The sequence below is a fragment of the Papilio xuthus genome, unplaced genomic scaffold (assembly GCF_000836235.2).
Source record: "Papilio xuthus unplaced genomic scaffold, Pxut_1.1 DF827777.1, whole genome shotgun sequence".
NCBI lineage: Eukaryota > Metazoa > Arthropoda > Insecta > Lepidoptera > Papilionidae > Papilio > Papilio xuthus.
Window position 1 is genome coordinate 7,538,704 of NW_013530872.1, and position 15,524 is coordinate 7,554,227.

Here is a 15,524-nt window from a genome sequence, read left to right on the forward strand (position 1 = left end):
ACATCGTTGGTAATGTTTATGTAGAGGCTCGCCCACGCTCCATCGGCATGCATCTGGGCCCCTAGCGATAAATAAGTTCGGCCGGCCGGTCCTCCCACTGCGGTGCCTCGACTAAGCACCTTACAAATCATACAGATTATTAATTGTTTTATGATTTCTTTTTTTTTTGTTTTTGGAATTTAGATTAAAATTATTAATATTATTCATTAGATGGGTTTGGTTGACCTTGAAGAACTGTATTTTTGTTAGATACGTGAATGAGGGTGACCGTCGTAGATCGAATTTGCAAGAGGTTTTCTTCAGGAAATGAATACTCATAAGAATATCAATATATTTCACATTATTATAGAGAAAATATGACATCATCAATTATTCAATTTATTAACTAAGGGGAGATGAACATGTAAGTTTCTTAAGTAATAAGATAATGCCCAAAAAGATACTACAGCGAGTCCATCCCTGTTTTTTTAGAAGGGTCACTTATCCTAAATTGCCTAAAATATTGCAATGATCGTAACCGATATGAAAATGATGCCTTTAATAAGAAGAAAAAAATCAAAAAGCAACAAACCTTTCGTAACTTAGTATATGCAAATACTTCGTTAATAATATTGAACCCTTTTTAAGGATCGAATCATCAATTTACACATTTTAAACCTGTATTAGAATCTAAAACAGGATCGTCGAAGAACCGGCTGTAAAGAACTTTGGGTCGGATTTTTCGTTTCGAATCGTTGCGAATAAAATAAAAAGTAAAATCGGCTATAACAACATCGATTATTATCTTACTAATATTATAAATGCGAATGTCTGGATGTATGTTTGTTACAAAGTGTCTCCAGAACGGTTGCATCGGTTTCGATGAAATTTGGCACGACTAGAACTTGAAGTGGAACACATCGATGTAGAATACATTCGATACTAATTAAGTTTTCTTTAATTCCGCGTGGACGGAATCGCGGACGAAAGCTAGTATACCAATAAATTTTGTAACCAATCTATTATTTATCAGACACTTCGGCGTTCAGTTAGGATCTATACTTATGGTCACTATAATCGATATCCTGTTTTAACTGATGTCGTATTAAGCGATTACTGTATGTAGTACGAAGGTTGCGACCACGCAGTTTACGCGTTGATCCTCTGCCCCCACTCCGGCGCGCTGGCATTTCCGCGCTTATGTCGTATCGTATTCTCTCTGTCCCTCTAGCGACCGCCTGTCTTCGATCGATCATAGACAATTTTCCGAATTTTACGAACTTTTCTCAATGAAAAGTACGTGTAAAGTGATATATTTTACTTGAGTGTTATTGTGCTGTGTTACAACTGGCTTATTATTTATGTTGTAAAAAGTTTTGTGTTTTAACAATTCAGTGTTTTATGTTTATGTAAACAACGCTTCATTCATCGCAACTAGAAATATAATTTTATTTAAAACAGGTAAGACTTGTTTTAGTAATTTATTAAAATGATTTGTAAATATAATTCTTGACTATTAAAACATGATTGCATTAAAAAAAGTTGAAGTTACAAAATTGGGCATAATGTGTAAACTAAAGTATTATTTTTTAATATCTTTGTAATTTTAAAAATAGAATGTTACTTTAAGAAATTGTTATTGATATTTTGCGTTATTTTCGTATATTTTCCGAGACAGTAACTTTGACGTCTACTCGTGTAAGGTTGGGATGACATAATGCGTATGCAAATAACTTAGATATTTATTCAATGACGCACATCGGCGTTCAATTCTCATTAACCAATGTTTTATGAGAGAACATTGTCATGTAGTCTTTGTTGTTTTATAATGTACTAGCTATCGCCTGCGACTCCGTCCGCTCGGAATAAAAAAAATAATTAGTAGTCTAAGTGTTCTTCCAGAATATGATATACATCTATGCCTAATTTCGGCGAGATCAGCTGAGTTATTCTGGAGATACCTTCTAACAAACATCCATCTATCCATCTATTGAAACTTTCGTATATATAATATTAGTAGGATAGGCTATCGTTCCTTGTTATTTAAATAATCGCTTTTTAATTGAAGTAAGTCACTTCAAATTCAACGTCTCTAACTATTTTTGCTCGTTTTATTAAATGTGTACAGAAAACTAAATTTTAATTATATAATTTTATCAAAAAAAATTCAAAAGCGTAATCACAAATTGACAAAGAAAAAACCCAAGTACAAAGATAATACACATTGCAAGGAATACCTAATTGTTTTATTATATTTTTATTCTATCTTGTCCATCTTCCTTAATAACGTGTTAACATGTAATTAATTTAATTTAATTTTTTACACACATGATTAATAATAAAGTCATCTATTATTTACTGTCAAATGTACGAGTCTACAACGGTATAAAAAAATTAAAATGATCTCATCGTGTTAGTTTTTTGTGACGCCTTGTGAAAGAAACAGCGGCAAGAAAATTTTAGTTGGGGCGTCGTTATATTACAATCGAATTATTGATACTATTATTGAGCCCACGCAACATTTAAGCTAATCCGAATGGAGATTTCCTGTTAATTTAAAAAAAAAATGTGAATAGATGTTTTGCTGTCAGTTAATTATAATTCAAAGTTCTTATAAAATGATTTAATACTTTTTTTGCTACCTCTACCATTTCGAAATTTCTGCGTAGCCTGCATTATGTGCAAATTTATTTTCTTTTTACCAGTTTTTGGCTTGTCGTAAGAAGGTAACTTCCGCGCAGTCACGTCGATTGTAAAATTATAACCGCTTTTTTTGTATCGACATGAATGTAATTAAATAAAAAATTATCATACAAACTTCAATTTGGTTGACATCGGTACCTTATTATGCTGGCTGTACATTTAAGAATGTACATAATTAAAATTAACAACTTACTGTAAATAATTTGTACCATAAAAAACATACAGACGAGTTAAAAACCTCCTTCTTATTAAAGTCGCTTAATTAATAAAGTTATTACAAATTTTATTTTATTAAAAATCTAAGTGTAAACTATTTTAAACATAATTAACATATCTCTAAGGTATCTTTGCACAGGTTAAGCGATTTGGTTTCCAGTAAAATGTAGGTCCTATTAAGTATTAGTCAATCTAAAACCTGCGCCTGCGCCTATGTAGGACGATTGGTGTCCGAGTAGGTTGCAATGCAAGTACTAGTGGTTTTCTTAGAATCTTAGTCATACCTTACATTTACTTATTTAGCCAGCACGCCCATACAGACAACATAGTTCCTATCTATGTTATTTGTATGTACTTTTATATGATTATAACTACGGAAACGAATCTCTTTAATAAAGTCATAATTTTCTTAATAAAAAGAAGTAAAAATCAAAATAATTATGAAACCAACTCATATGTAAGACGAAATATAGAGTTACTAATGAATTTTATGCTTATATAGTGTGAGATTATGGTGCTTTTCCAAGCGGTCCAATTCAAATAGGAGATTTATTACAGTGTATATTTTATTCCTTTAACAAAATTACATATTCGTAAGTCGTGTACGTATGTCAATTAATTAGTCACGTGACATGAATAAAGTCAGCTGCATAAATACATATTTATACAAAACTTATCAAACTTGTACAGGACGTTGGTTTCAAAAATACTCACGCACAAATTCGTTAAGAGCATGTACTCATGGTCTGAGCCACAAGGACTGATTCATGCATACATGTTTTTAAAACCAAAAGGGATTACAAGTTTTTGAAGTTTTGTAAATGTCTCCATATTAATGCAGCTGACTGTACTGCCTTCGGAAGTTCTTACGCATAGAGGAAACATGCTCATGTCCTTTAAGGATTGACAGCGTTGATAATTCTTCACAACCGTTTTATAATGACAATACTCCGACATATTTCCTCTGACTTAACGCGTATATCAAATTTAGTTAGATCATTTCTTACTGTTCGCGCTCAATCGTAAGTGGTTTCCCTTACTTTAGATTGGTTCTAAAATCTACACTAAGAGACTTCCTTAGTAACTTATAAAGATTTATTTACGTATTTGAAGTTTTTTTTACAAGATCGTAAATTAAATTTTTATAAGGTATAGTAGTAAACTCTTGAAGGTTAATTATGTTTTTAGTAAAGTTCGTAAATATTTAAAATTTATTCACGCAAAGAACTGGTTCTTAAAATAGCTATTAATAAATGGTTACATACGTGTACCCTTATCTCTTTTGACACTAATGCGGCCTTTTTTTTTAACATAAATAAAATATATTTATCAAATACGGTAAGGTATTATAAATTTAGTACTTAAAAATAGCCATTTAATCCTCCAGGAAGTCAAAAGAGCTATAAAAGATATACTCAGAATATTGTTCAAAAATAAAATACTAAATAAACTAATAAAGAAGTTTTGTTTTACTTCAGTTACTCTTTATCAACTACTAATATTATATTCGTAGCAATTTCTAAAGCATTTGTACCAATTATTTAGCTAGAATAAGGTAATCGTATCTAACTTTACATTGAAGTAGATTTCCAATTAACTGTAAATTAAGGAATGTTAAATTTCGTTCACAAGGCGTGTTCTGTAGCCTGTACTTTTAAAAACTAGCTCTCCCATGTAAGAAATGTGAAACACTAGTAGGGGCTTGGTCTAACCTCAAAAGTTATTTCGGTATTTTCCTTTAGGTAACAAGACTGGTTATTAACGGTCACTTCACTTACGTCTATGGATTTCTGTGGTGATGTTGAATTATGAATGAATATTAAAAAAAATTAGAGTACCTAAATACAAAAGGACTACAAATTATAGACACCATTTTTTTAACATACATAGCTAAAAATAATTCGTGTGTTTAAATTTTTCGTTACTCAGATGTTATGCGTAGAACGGATTAAATATAATATTTAAAAAAGCGGGTAGTTCGTTGGCAACGGGACATCAATATGTCAAGATAAAAAATGTATTAAAAGTCATGTTTCATTTAAAGTTTCATTTATTCAGTAATTAATTAGAAAAAATCGAAAAGTGTAACATTTGAAGAAACTTCTCTTCATTAGGTGAGCATGTTTGTCTTTACGTCATTCTATGTATTAATTTTGGATAACAGTCTATGAGTTTTCCTTAGTGTTAGCAATTTAACAGAGTACATATATTTAGAACATTAAGGTAATTCAATATATTTTCGTTATTGAATAAGACATATTAAAAGAAATGACGAATAAAATTAAACGAATATCGACCAAAAAATTCTAAATACCAGCATGTAGAGGTAATAGGACATTCAAAACAGGTTGTAGTTTTTTTCTATTCAATTCAATCTATTGATCTGTGAATAATAAAATGAATCTTTTTTGGTTCTATATCGTGTTGTTTGGAATCTATACACAAGGATGTATAAAAAAGAAAAATAACTTCTTAAAATGACAGAACAATATATTCAATTAAAATAAATAAATGTAAATGAAATTTCTAAATTCCGTATTATAAAGGTTTTTGAGTGAGGCAGTTAGGTTTTTCGTCCTTTATTTACTTTAAGCGGTGTCATTAGTGGTCATTTAACTGTTAGAAACCTAACTAAGCAAATATTTTTCAGTTTTCGTAGAGCGCAAAAAGATCACGCCATATGATATCCACTTAACCTTGTCAATGTTTTTGCTGAGATACAACTCAAGCGAGGTAAGAATAGATGACATCTATAGTTTACGGTGGATTTTTTGCGTTACGTGACATTTGAGACATGACAAAAATAATTACTTTCCATCAAGATTCTTTATTTCACAAGTATTTTATTATATTTTTTATAAAAAAAACTAAAACATGTGACATGCGAAAAATAAACTACATATTATAGGTTTAAGGTAGTTTATTTATCACAAAATTTATTAGCATAATTGACTACGATTTTGCTTGATTATACATATGATGTTATATTTATATTTAGAATTTTTAGCGATATTTTTTGAACAGAAAATATAGTATAAATTATCTTTACATTAAAATATTTACATATTTCAGTATGTTACTACACAAATCCTATCATTTGTAATATTCTTCCCATAAGAAAACAAAACATTTCTACATGTGTCGTCGACATTCCACCGTGTTCAGTAGAGAGTGTTGTCACGTGAACAATCCGTTTAGACAACAATCTGAATATTGTTTTCCATAATTCATCAGAAGCGTATCATTATTCGTATCACGTCGACAAGGCGTCGGAGCTTACACGCACCATGTGAACAAAGCCTTTGACACAAGGTCGAAGCGAGGAAAGGCGATTCGCGAAATTCGTAACATTAACACGTCCATTTACCGACGATACACGCCTTGTATAAAAATTCGAGGGTCAATGTCGTCCTTAATGATTCAAATAATGTGTTTAATGATTCACAATTTGGTCATTATGTTTTTAATTAAACGTGATATTATTTTTTGTTACACAAATATTGATTGTTATTTGTTATCTCTTTCACTTTTTTTATAAGTTACAGTTATTGTTCTTAATATTTAATTAATTGTCTAACTGCCAGGAATAAATTGAAAGAAGGTCGAATATGTAAAAAAAATCACATGTGAAGATTTATAAGACACGAATTCTGCACTTGACCGAGATGTGAGGCCACGGGTTAGTGACATCGGACGAATGTATAAACGACTTTACTTAACGAATTTACTTAGAGTCGGATAACTCTAGTGGGTGACAGAATATTTAGTAAATTGCATTCAGAATTGCCTGGTGCGATTATTTATCAGAATTAGTTATTTCGTAATATATGGCGACAAAATAAGAAAAAACTTGGTAGTTTTGTGACTACACGTGTTGAACAAATTATATCTTGATAATTATACGAATTTTTGAACTCGTGAGAATATTTTTTTCATTTCATTGTTGCTATCTTTTATTGCTAATTTAATTAACTTGTTCGTAGTTTAAACTATTAAAATTTTAAAATAGAAAGATTCGTTTCTATTGTGTAATATCAAGTTCATGAATTTCTTGACTTATTCCCACGGCGATTACGTTGCGACCATTTTAAGTTTGTCTGTTGCGATTACAATTCGCGGTATAATTGTGAAATGCGATAGGACTAGCGTTGGGTCTTTAAAAAGTAGCGGATGAATAGATATGCCACCGACCGATTGTGAATGTCGTCAGTTTCTAAGTTGCCGAGGCAAATCCTTAACAAAATATCGAAATATAGTACGACAAGTTGTAAATAAATTCCTTTCTTATGCAATTTACTGATTACATTTTGCCTAGACAAATTACAAACGGGCGTCGTGTACAATATTCTGGTGACAGAAAACTAAACGTCTTGTCAAAATGTTTGCGTAATGAGTTGTGAACTTGGTGATTGCGAAGCATACGCTTTCACATTAATGTGACAGCGAAGTAAATCTGTGAAGGCACCTTCACGCCTCGACGTCTATACAAAGGAACATGTCAAAAGGACTACACTTAAGTGCACACAATTATCTTGTTAATATTGTTAACGCGATGAAAGCGAACCTCTGTGTTTCTCAATTTTCGACGTACTATGCAACAAAACAATAAGCTATTTGTTTGTGTAATATTTACCAAGTAAAAGTTCACATGATTTCATAATTTGACGGCGTTGATTGACAGAGGTATTTACATTATAATTTGATATGGGGTTCGCAACTGTGTCTTTTATTAAGTAACCTAGTTTGGTATTTGCAATGGCTTTGACAAACATCTACAAGTGCTCATTTATGTTTCTATTATCTTGTTCTTTATACAAAATAACTTTTATACGTAATTATTTCATTCAGTACTTTAATTTTTGAATAGTATTCCTAATTTAAATAAATTGTGTATAACGATCGTAAAAACTTTTATAACGTATTTATTCTGTGAACGTCGACAATTATGATTATTTATTAACATTTTTGAGGGAATTTTGTGTAAAATTTAATTACACCAAGTATGTAAATATTTTAATGACGTATACATCTTTATACAAAAGGAATGAAGTTATGAAACAGTTCAGTGCCCTGGTGCTTTAAAATAACATATAATTAGTATCAAAGATAAGCAATATTTCTTAAAATATTAATAGTGAATTACTTTAATCCTTATGTCTATAGTAATGAAGCTTTAATCGTCTTGTATTAGAAATGTGCTTTTCAATGATTTCGTGTTTTTAAGGTTTGTGATTATGTAAGTATCAAATACTTAAGTTGCGTTGTATGGCGACAAAATATATGGCGGCACACCCAAAATCATTATACAATTTATGTTATCGGATGTTTCGTAAATTTTGTTGAAACTATGAAATCATCTGTTGATAAATAGCACTGACTTAAGCTTTAGGATGTTATGTGTATGTTATGATAATTTATTATCATTAAATATACATTTGTCGGTCCATAGATAAAAATCTATGAATAAAATGGGGATTTCACATTCACTCTACTTGAGACCTGGTCTGTCTTTGTATTTAACATATATAAAATTCTCGTGTCACAATTTTCGTTCCCATACTCCTCCGAAACGACTTGACCGATTCTCATGAAATTTTGTGACCATATTGAGTAGGTCTGAGAATCGGCCAACATCTATTTTTAATCCCGCACGGACAGAGTCGCGGGCGACAGCTAGTTTTTTATAAATATTACAAAATAATACTTGCCTTAAGAAATAGTAATAGATAAACTCAAAAACTACCGTGTAGATTTATAAAAGTTTATAAGTTAAAATTTAGTAAAATTGTATTTAATACGATACATATTTACGAGAAAATACATATTTCTTGGAATTTATGCAAAGAGTACACGCAAAAGTCAAGAACATCAAACGTAAAAAGAATGAAGAAAAAAATCAATAACGATTTTGCAATTAGCTTCATTAACCCAAGTTTATTCTACCCACGTCATTCATTCAAAATGCTTTGTGGTTTTTAATTGGTACAATTATAACAATCAACCTACTGATCTAGACTTAATAGTTTGATTTATAACCAACAAAACATCTTGTTTGTCTTTCTGTGTGGTCTTTATTGTGAGGGTACATCGCATACAATGGGACTCGAGATCTAGTAGGCAATGATTCAAAGCAACAGATGGTCTGCAAGATTTATAGTAGTCAATACTTTAGTAATTCCTATATTAACCGCCTGTTAGGCGTAAATTTTTCATGTTTAATGAAAAAATATTCATCAAACATTTCAAAAATGGACAACAGTGATACGAAGCGGTAACACAGAATTCGAAAGAAAATTTGATCATTTACCGTTCTCTTTGATAGTTTCTTTGTAAAATGATATATATTTCCTAGTTTATTTGCTCGTATTTGTTAAATGCTTAGATAAATTAATTCAGATAAATTGTTAAAATAGGAAACTGTTACATGAGAATATTAACTTAAATTCGACCGTTAGATCGTTAATCCTAGGTACGCCTACCCGCTGTCTGTTGGCCTGTGCATTTTAGAACAATTAGTTCCTAGTGTTGTTTTCACACGAATTTCGTAAAAATTAAGTAGGGTTTGTAATTAAAGTAGGTTTATGAACTTCATTTAAATCTTAAATATCAAAAGTTTTGACATGGGCGATAAATGTGTCATACATTATAATAAAACTGTGGCTGACACTTTTTTAAATTCCATAAATATTGATTCTGCGTGCTCTATTGTGCTCGAAGACTCATAAATTATTTAAACGGCCAGTATCGGATATCGACAAGTTTGGCGAGATTTCGCAAACTGATAGAACATTTACAAACGTTTGGCCAGCATCCATAATTAGGGAGGTGTAGTTTTGAGATTTATTGTCGAATATAGAGCGCGATGGTTGTTGCAGAAACTACAAGATATTGTTACGAGTACGCTGCCTGTGTGCTCGTTACTTGAGTATATTTGTGTTGACACAAATAGGAAACCGATATTGAAAATGACTTTAAATGTTAGCTAGAAGTAAGTACAGCTTCGAAATTTAGTTTAGAAACATTTTTTTCTTTAACTATCTTCTGTTGCGATTCAGGTCTTCAATGATGACTTGTAGGTGACTTCTTGATTAGATGTCTTCTTATCTTCCTAAGGGATAAATGGATGTTTGAAGGTATCTCCAGAACGGCTTAACACAATTAGGCACAAATGTAGCACATAGTCTGGAAGAACACATAGGCGACTAATTGTGTTTTTTTTTGTAATTCAGCGCGGGCCAAGTCGCGGCCGATTGTTAGTATTAAATAGATAACAAATGACGGCGATATATCATTAGTGTAACATTTTAGGTATTTAGCTTTGATTTTATACCACAATGCTTGCTCACTACCGTTTGATCTCGCAAATAAGCGGCGCGTTGTTCTTCCTACGCAGCGACGGCGCCTGTGAGTGGGACGTACCATTAGCCAATTTGATAAATAGATTATTTATAGCTTGTTAAATAATCTGCTGAGTAATTATAGAGATTAAACGTGTTCTGTAAATGGTAAGCGTAACAATTACCTATTAAGGAAAGGATCCATATGTATTGAATACGGGTCATCTTGTAATAATCTTGTAATAGTTAAGCATGTGAACTTAAAAAGTAAGATTGATTGGAATTTGTTTAATAAAATTATTTCAATTTTAAAATTGAATATGAAACTCTATTTTAATATTGTTAAGTTCATGTATTTTTCATTCGGAAAATAAGAAATGGAAGGTCAACGTGTAAGTAATAAATTCATTTATAAAAAAAATATCAGTCCAATTCTGGGAGTTGTTTAATATGTATTAGATGCAGATTTCACTTGATTTAACATACAAACATCAACACACGTCCACGCGAGTCACGGCAACTAAAATACGAGCGAACAGACGTTTAAATCGGTAGAGAACTTCATGAAATAAACATTTCGTCGATGAAACAAATATCCGAAAGCAATTTTATTTATTGTTACGGCAATATCGATGTCGTTTTTATTCGGAATACGATTCTCCTGCATTTATATTTTAAACGTATCTTCTTATAATCTTATGGTGACAAGGAAACAAACGTAAACGGTACACTACCCGAATATAAATAAATTCCAGTTTGATACCTTCACGCGTTTTTGAGAAAAAGGGTTTTGACAGACAGACGGACGGACAACAAAGTGATCCTATAAGGGTTCCGTTTTTTTCTTATGAGGTACGGAACCCTAATAATCGCTTAATATAGGTTTTTCATAATGAATATACACTAATAAACATTCTTTGCAACCACTGTATAATTTTGAGTGCGGGCGTAAATATTTATTTTTGATGTCTCATTATGGCTTTTTACACCATTGTTTGTTTCAGAGCATGGGACATGGTTATTAATTTGGTTCAGCCAAAAGGCGATAGGCTTCACTGAATACTAATTAACAATAGAGCGAAACTAAACATACAATAATTAAGTCTTTCGATTAAATACTTGACAGCGGATTGTATACTCTAATGTTTTTAAAAACATTTTAAGTAAAATACTGGCAGAACGTCAAATGCCATTGCTTTTCTTATAAAAACAAAATATTGTTATTGAAAGTTTGATTTAAAATAGTTGTTAATAAGTTTCATGTTTTTTCTCAATCGTTATCATTTTTTTTTAGTTATAGTGACGTATTCATAATCTTGTAACTGTTACAAACGAAGTGTACAAACTTTGCATAAAACCTTCACGGTCAATTTGTTGTTTGAATAGGTCAATTAACGCCGCGCATATTTCACGGGAGGGTAGATAGAGGCGTGGTTGCGCAATTGCTCTCTCGCCTACACTGGTGAGAAACCGTAAACGGACTAACCGTTTAGTGATCTGATAACAGATTTATGGTCAAAATCTATGCAATCTATGCAATATAATCAAAACGCATTGCCAACAAGAATGATAACGGTATAAATTTAATCCTTGTCTTGATCAACTCGGTGTTAATAGTAATTTAGTGTACGATCATGGCCGGAACCCGTGTAGGCAGGAATAACGAAATTTAATTTAGCTCGGTCCTGGCACACTTCTTTCTCTATACCTATATATCAACGCGTATACTCGGCTGTTAGTATGTACCCAGTTATTAAGTATCAAACAATATAATACACGAAAGAATACATATTAAAAAAGGAAAGTTAATGTCCAATTGTCCAAAACAGTAACGTAGATATCAAGATAAACGCACGCCGTTTTTGCAGTTTCATATCAACGTCATTAATTAGCGAATACAATACGGTTTTTGTTCTCGTGAAGAAAGTTTATTTGTGTGCAAGTTTCCATGTTTGATGTGGCGAGGTCAAGTTGATTTTGACTCATCGGTTTCAAGCACATATGGGAAGGACGGACAATAGCTTTGGGAGTGTCCATACTTTTATTTAGTGAAGTGTGCAAATTATTAGTTTACTGTCTACTTGTATTTTTTGCCATAGCAAATTATTTAATATTAAGTATTAAATTATAGAAGAAAGATGCCTAATTTTACTTTTATACTTTTTAAAAATAAATTGAATATTATAAGTATACGAATTGACTTATGCCCTGGTGGGGCCGGCCTATGTTTGAAACATTTGTCGATCTTTTCAAGTTTTAAATAAAAGTTTTATTTTTTGCATTTATTTAAAAAAAAATTGACTCCTAATTTGTCAAATGAAGTTTTAATTATGACTCATATTTGTTATGCTTTGTTATCATGAAATACATAAGAAGTAAAGATGACCGACCCATACAGAGTCTAATGCTTTTCCGAAAAATGATAAAATTAAATTTTTTCGTAACAAGTAATTCAAAAGTTCTCTCTTTCATTGAACCAGGATCTGCTTTACACGAATTTATTTTACGTGACTACTTGATCGTGTTTTGTTTTTTAATTATATGTTCAACAGTACTTTTGTAATCTGATGTAATTTTATTGTTACTAAACATTTATCTATTTTAGTTACATTATGTAATTACGTAGAGAATATTTCTTGTGCTTGCCATTAAATTTATTACACTCATTAAGTGCAACTACTGTCTTGTGCATTTCGCAAACCGCCATAAGGGAATCATAAGATATTTGAGTTATGAAGACAGACTTACTAACTCGTTTGAAAATGTTTGAATGTTTCTAAGACTACTGCCATTAGACTTTATGACACGTGCTGTTTAATCTTTTTACTGAGTTGTATTTATCATATACTAGCCATTTCTTTTAACAAAAATGTGTCTACTTTTTTGACACTGAGTATAAGAACTATACATATTATTTGCACACAAGTTTTACAGGTGAAATTTTTTTTCTTTATTTTAATACTAAAAGTGTTGATTATTGACGCATTATGTTTTAATGTATATATTGCTTCAAGTTTCTTATGAAAGTACTAGATGTCGCCCGTGATTCCGTCCGCGCGGAATTTTAATCAAACCTAATTAGTGTGTGTGCTTCCAGGCTATGTGCTAAATTGTCAAATTTCAGCCTCAACCATGCAGCCGTTCTATAGATACTTTCTAACAAACATCCAGCCATTCATTCATACAAACATTCGTATTTTTATACTAGTAAGATAGTAAGATTTCACAGATTGAGCTTAATTTCAAACTGGTCTGTAGAAACTTTCAAGTTTCACTACCAATTCCAATCATTTATTTGCACATTTTTAGTCATAATACGTAAGATTGGTTTCCTTAGGTTCTATAAAAGGGTATTAATTGTGTTATTGAGGGCAAAGGAGTGAAAGCGCGGGAACCATCTATGGAAGGAGGATTAGTGGGCGACGACCCAATGTGTCGACAGCCACGCGTTAGGAAAATATATAGCGCAGATAACCAAATAAACATATTACCAATTGTAGTTTATTGTTTCTCAATGATGTGCTAAGTATAGATTATATTTATGCGAATAAAAGATTTATAGTTCGTCACTCTTAAAGATAATCGATTTTACATGGTTGTGAGCTTGTGAGTAATGTATTATTATATTTAAATGTTTGTTATAATATTTGCTACATTACTTTTAAAGACGAAAATTACTAATGTACAATATTATGTGGTATGAAGTTTATTAGTTTTTGACATTATTAGTTAGAATCCTTTGGCACGAATTGCGCGCTTTTGTTACAAAGGTCAGTGTCAGAATGAATAGTGAGGGGACATAAACGTCGACATTTTAGTAAGATTAGTGTTGCGCCAATACACCGGCTCTTTGTCGGTTTTTCTTCCTAACAGTTGAGATACTTAATTTTTTGTTTAAGGTCTTTTCATTATAATTCTAGAGGAAAAAGAAAGTCGTACAAAGTACTTGTCATTTCAAACGAATGATCTATATTTTATGTGTACAATTAAGCTCAACTTCTGCTTTATAAAATTCTCATGTTGATATAAAAATTAGCAATCATTTAAAATGGTGTAATATCAATTGCTTAAACAATGTTTTCAACCAATAAAATTCAAATAGGGCCGCACGATGTCAATACAATAGCGCGCTCGGGGCAAATCCTTTACGGCGGACGTAAAAATAGAGGAAGACAAATGGATATGTGCCTTAAGTAAACAGGTACGTCAATAGCAATTCCTTACGCTGTAGACATGTCACCGATCTATTATGAAAATCGGCAGCTTACTAACTTACTAGACATATATTGTCAACTGACGGCAAATTGTCCTCTAAATGAACTATTTACAAATTCACCTGCCATTTGTCAACGTTTTCTAAACCGATGAAGTGAAATCGTCAAATTGTGAACTCATATTATGCTTGTGTTTGGCATGAATGAAAGGTATTTATAAGGTATTTTTTGTTATATCCTACAAAAAAAATGTTGACTATCGAGTTAATTTATTTGCTGAGTTTACAGTTTGTGACTTTGTTGATACATTCTGTTTATAATTTCTTGCCAGTTTAATCTTCAGGCAAATTATAAATTGTCGAAGTTCACGATCTATCGGTGACAGATAAACAATAAGACAATGTAATATGTTGTATGTTACTTCCGATAATAATACTGTAGCCTTGGCGTGTTTACGGTCCATAAGGCATTGTCTGCTTACATGTTTACAATATTATTTAGGTTTCGAACGTCGGAAGAATAAGTTTCAAACAATATTTATCACGTATTCGTGCATTAATGCTACTCGTTTTCTTAATAATTGCACGATTATTAAGTTTACCTGTACATTTAATAGTAATTCAAGGACATTACAAGTTAGGTTCTGAGTTTAATTAATTAAAAATCTAGAACAAATTCTTGAAACATATGAGTCATCAAAAATGATTACAAAGCATTCAGTTCAATCTATTTATATTAATTTTAATATGAGGAATAATTTATATTTTTGTAAGTAGCGAATAAACTCAAAAATTACTAGTTTGATTCCAAAGTTCTTTTGCCATTACCAAAGCTACATTATCACTGTATAACAAGGCTACATTTATTACTAAAATTATTTAAATTCTGCGCGGACGAAGTCGAATTGAAAAGTTAGTTCTTGTTATAAAACGAGTCTTTTAGCATCAAAATACAATTTTACGAAATATAAATGCTCCAATAATATCTTTACTTACCTCGAAGTTATTTTGACAATTGTTTTTCAACATTATATTGACAAAGTTTTCTAAGACTTGACACAAAATCACGTTTCGAC

The 15,524-nt window shown here is 31.3% G+C and overlaps 1 protein-coding gene across 2 annotated transcripts in view; it reads left to right on the forward strand.

Moving 5' to 3' along the window:
• The first annotated feature begins 1,180 nt into the window (after positions 1–1,180).
• chas (chascon) overlaps positions 1,181–15,524 on the forward strand; it is a 71,408-nt gene continuing 57,064 nt past the window's right edge. The window contains exon 1 of one of the 2 annotated variants that reach the window (XM_013309477.1): positions 1,181–1,440. The gene's annotated coding sequence lies outside the window, so the exon portion shown is untranslated. Of the gene's footprint in view, positions 1,441–5,616; positions 5,632–15,524 lie in introns of those variants that run through there. The other variant, XM_013309478.1, reaches the window with a different exon arrangement.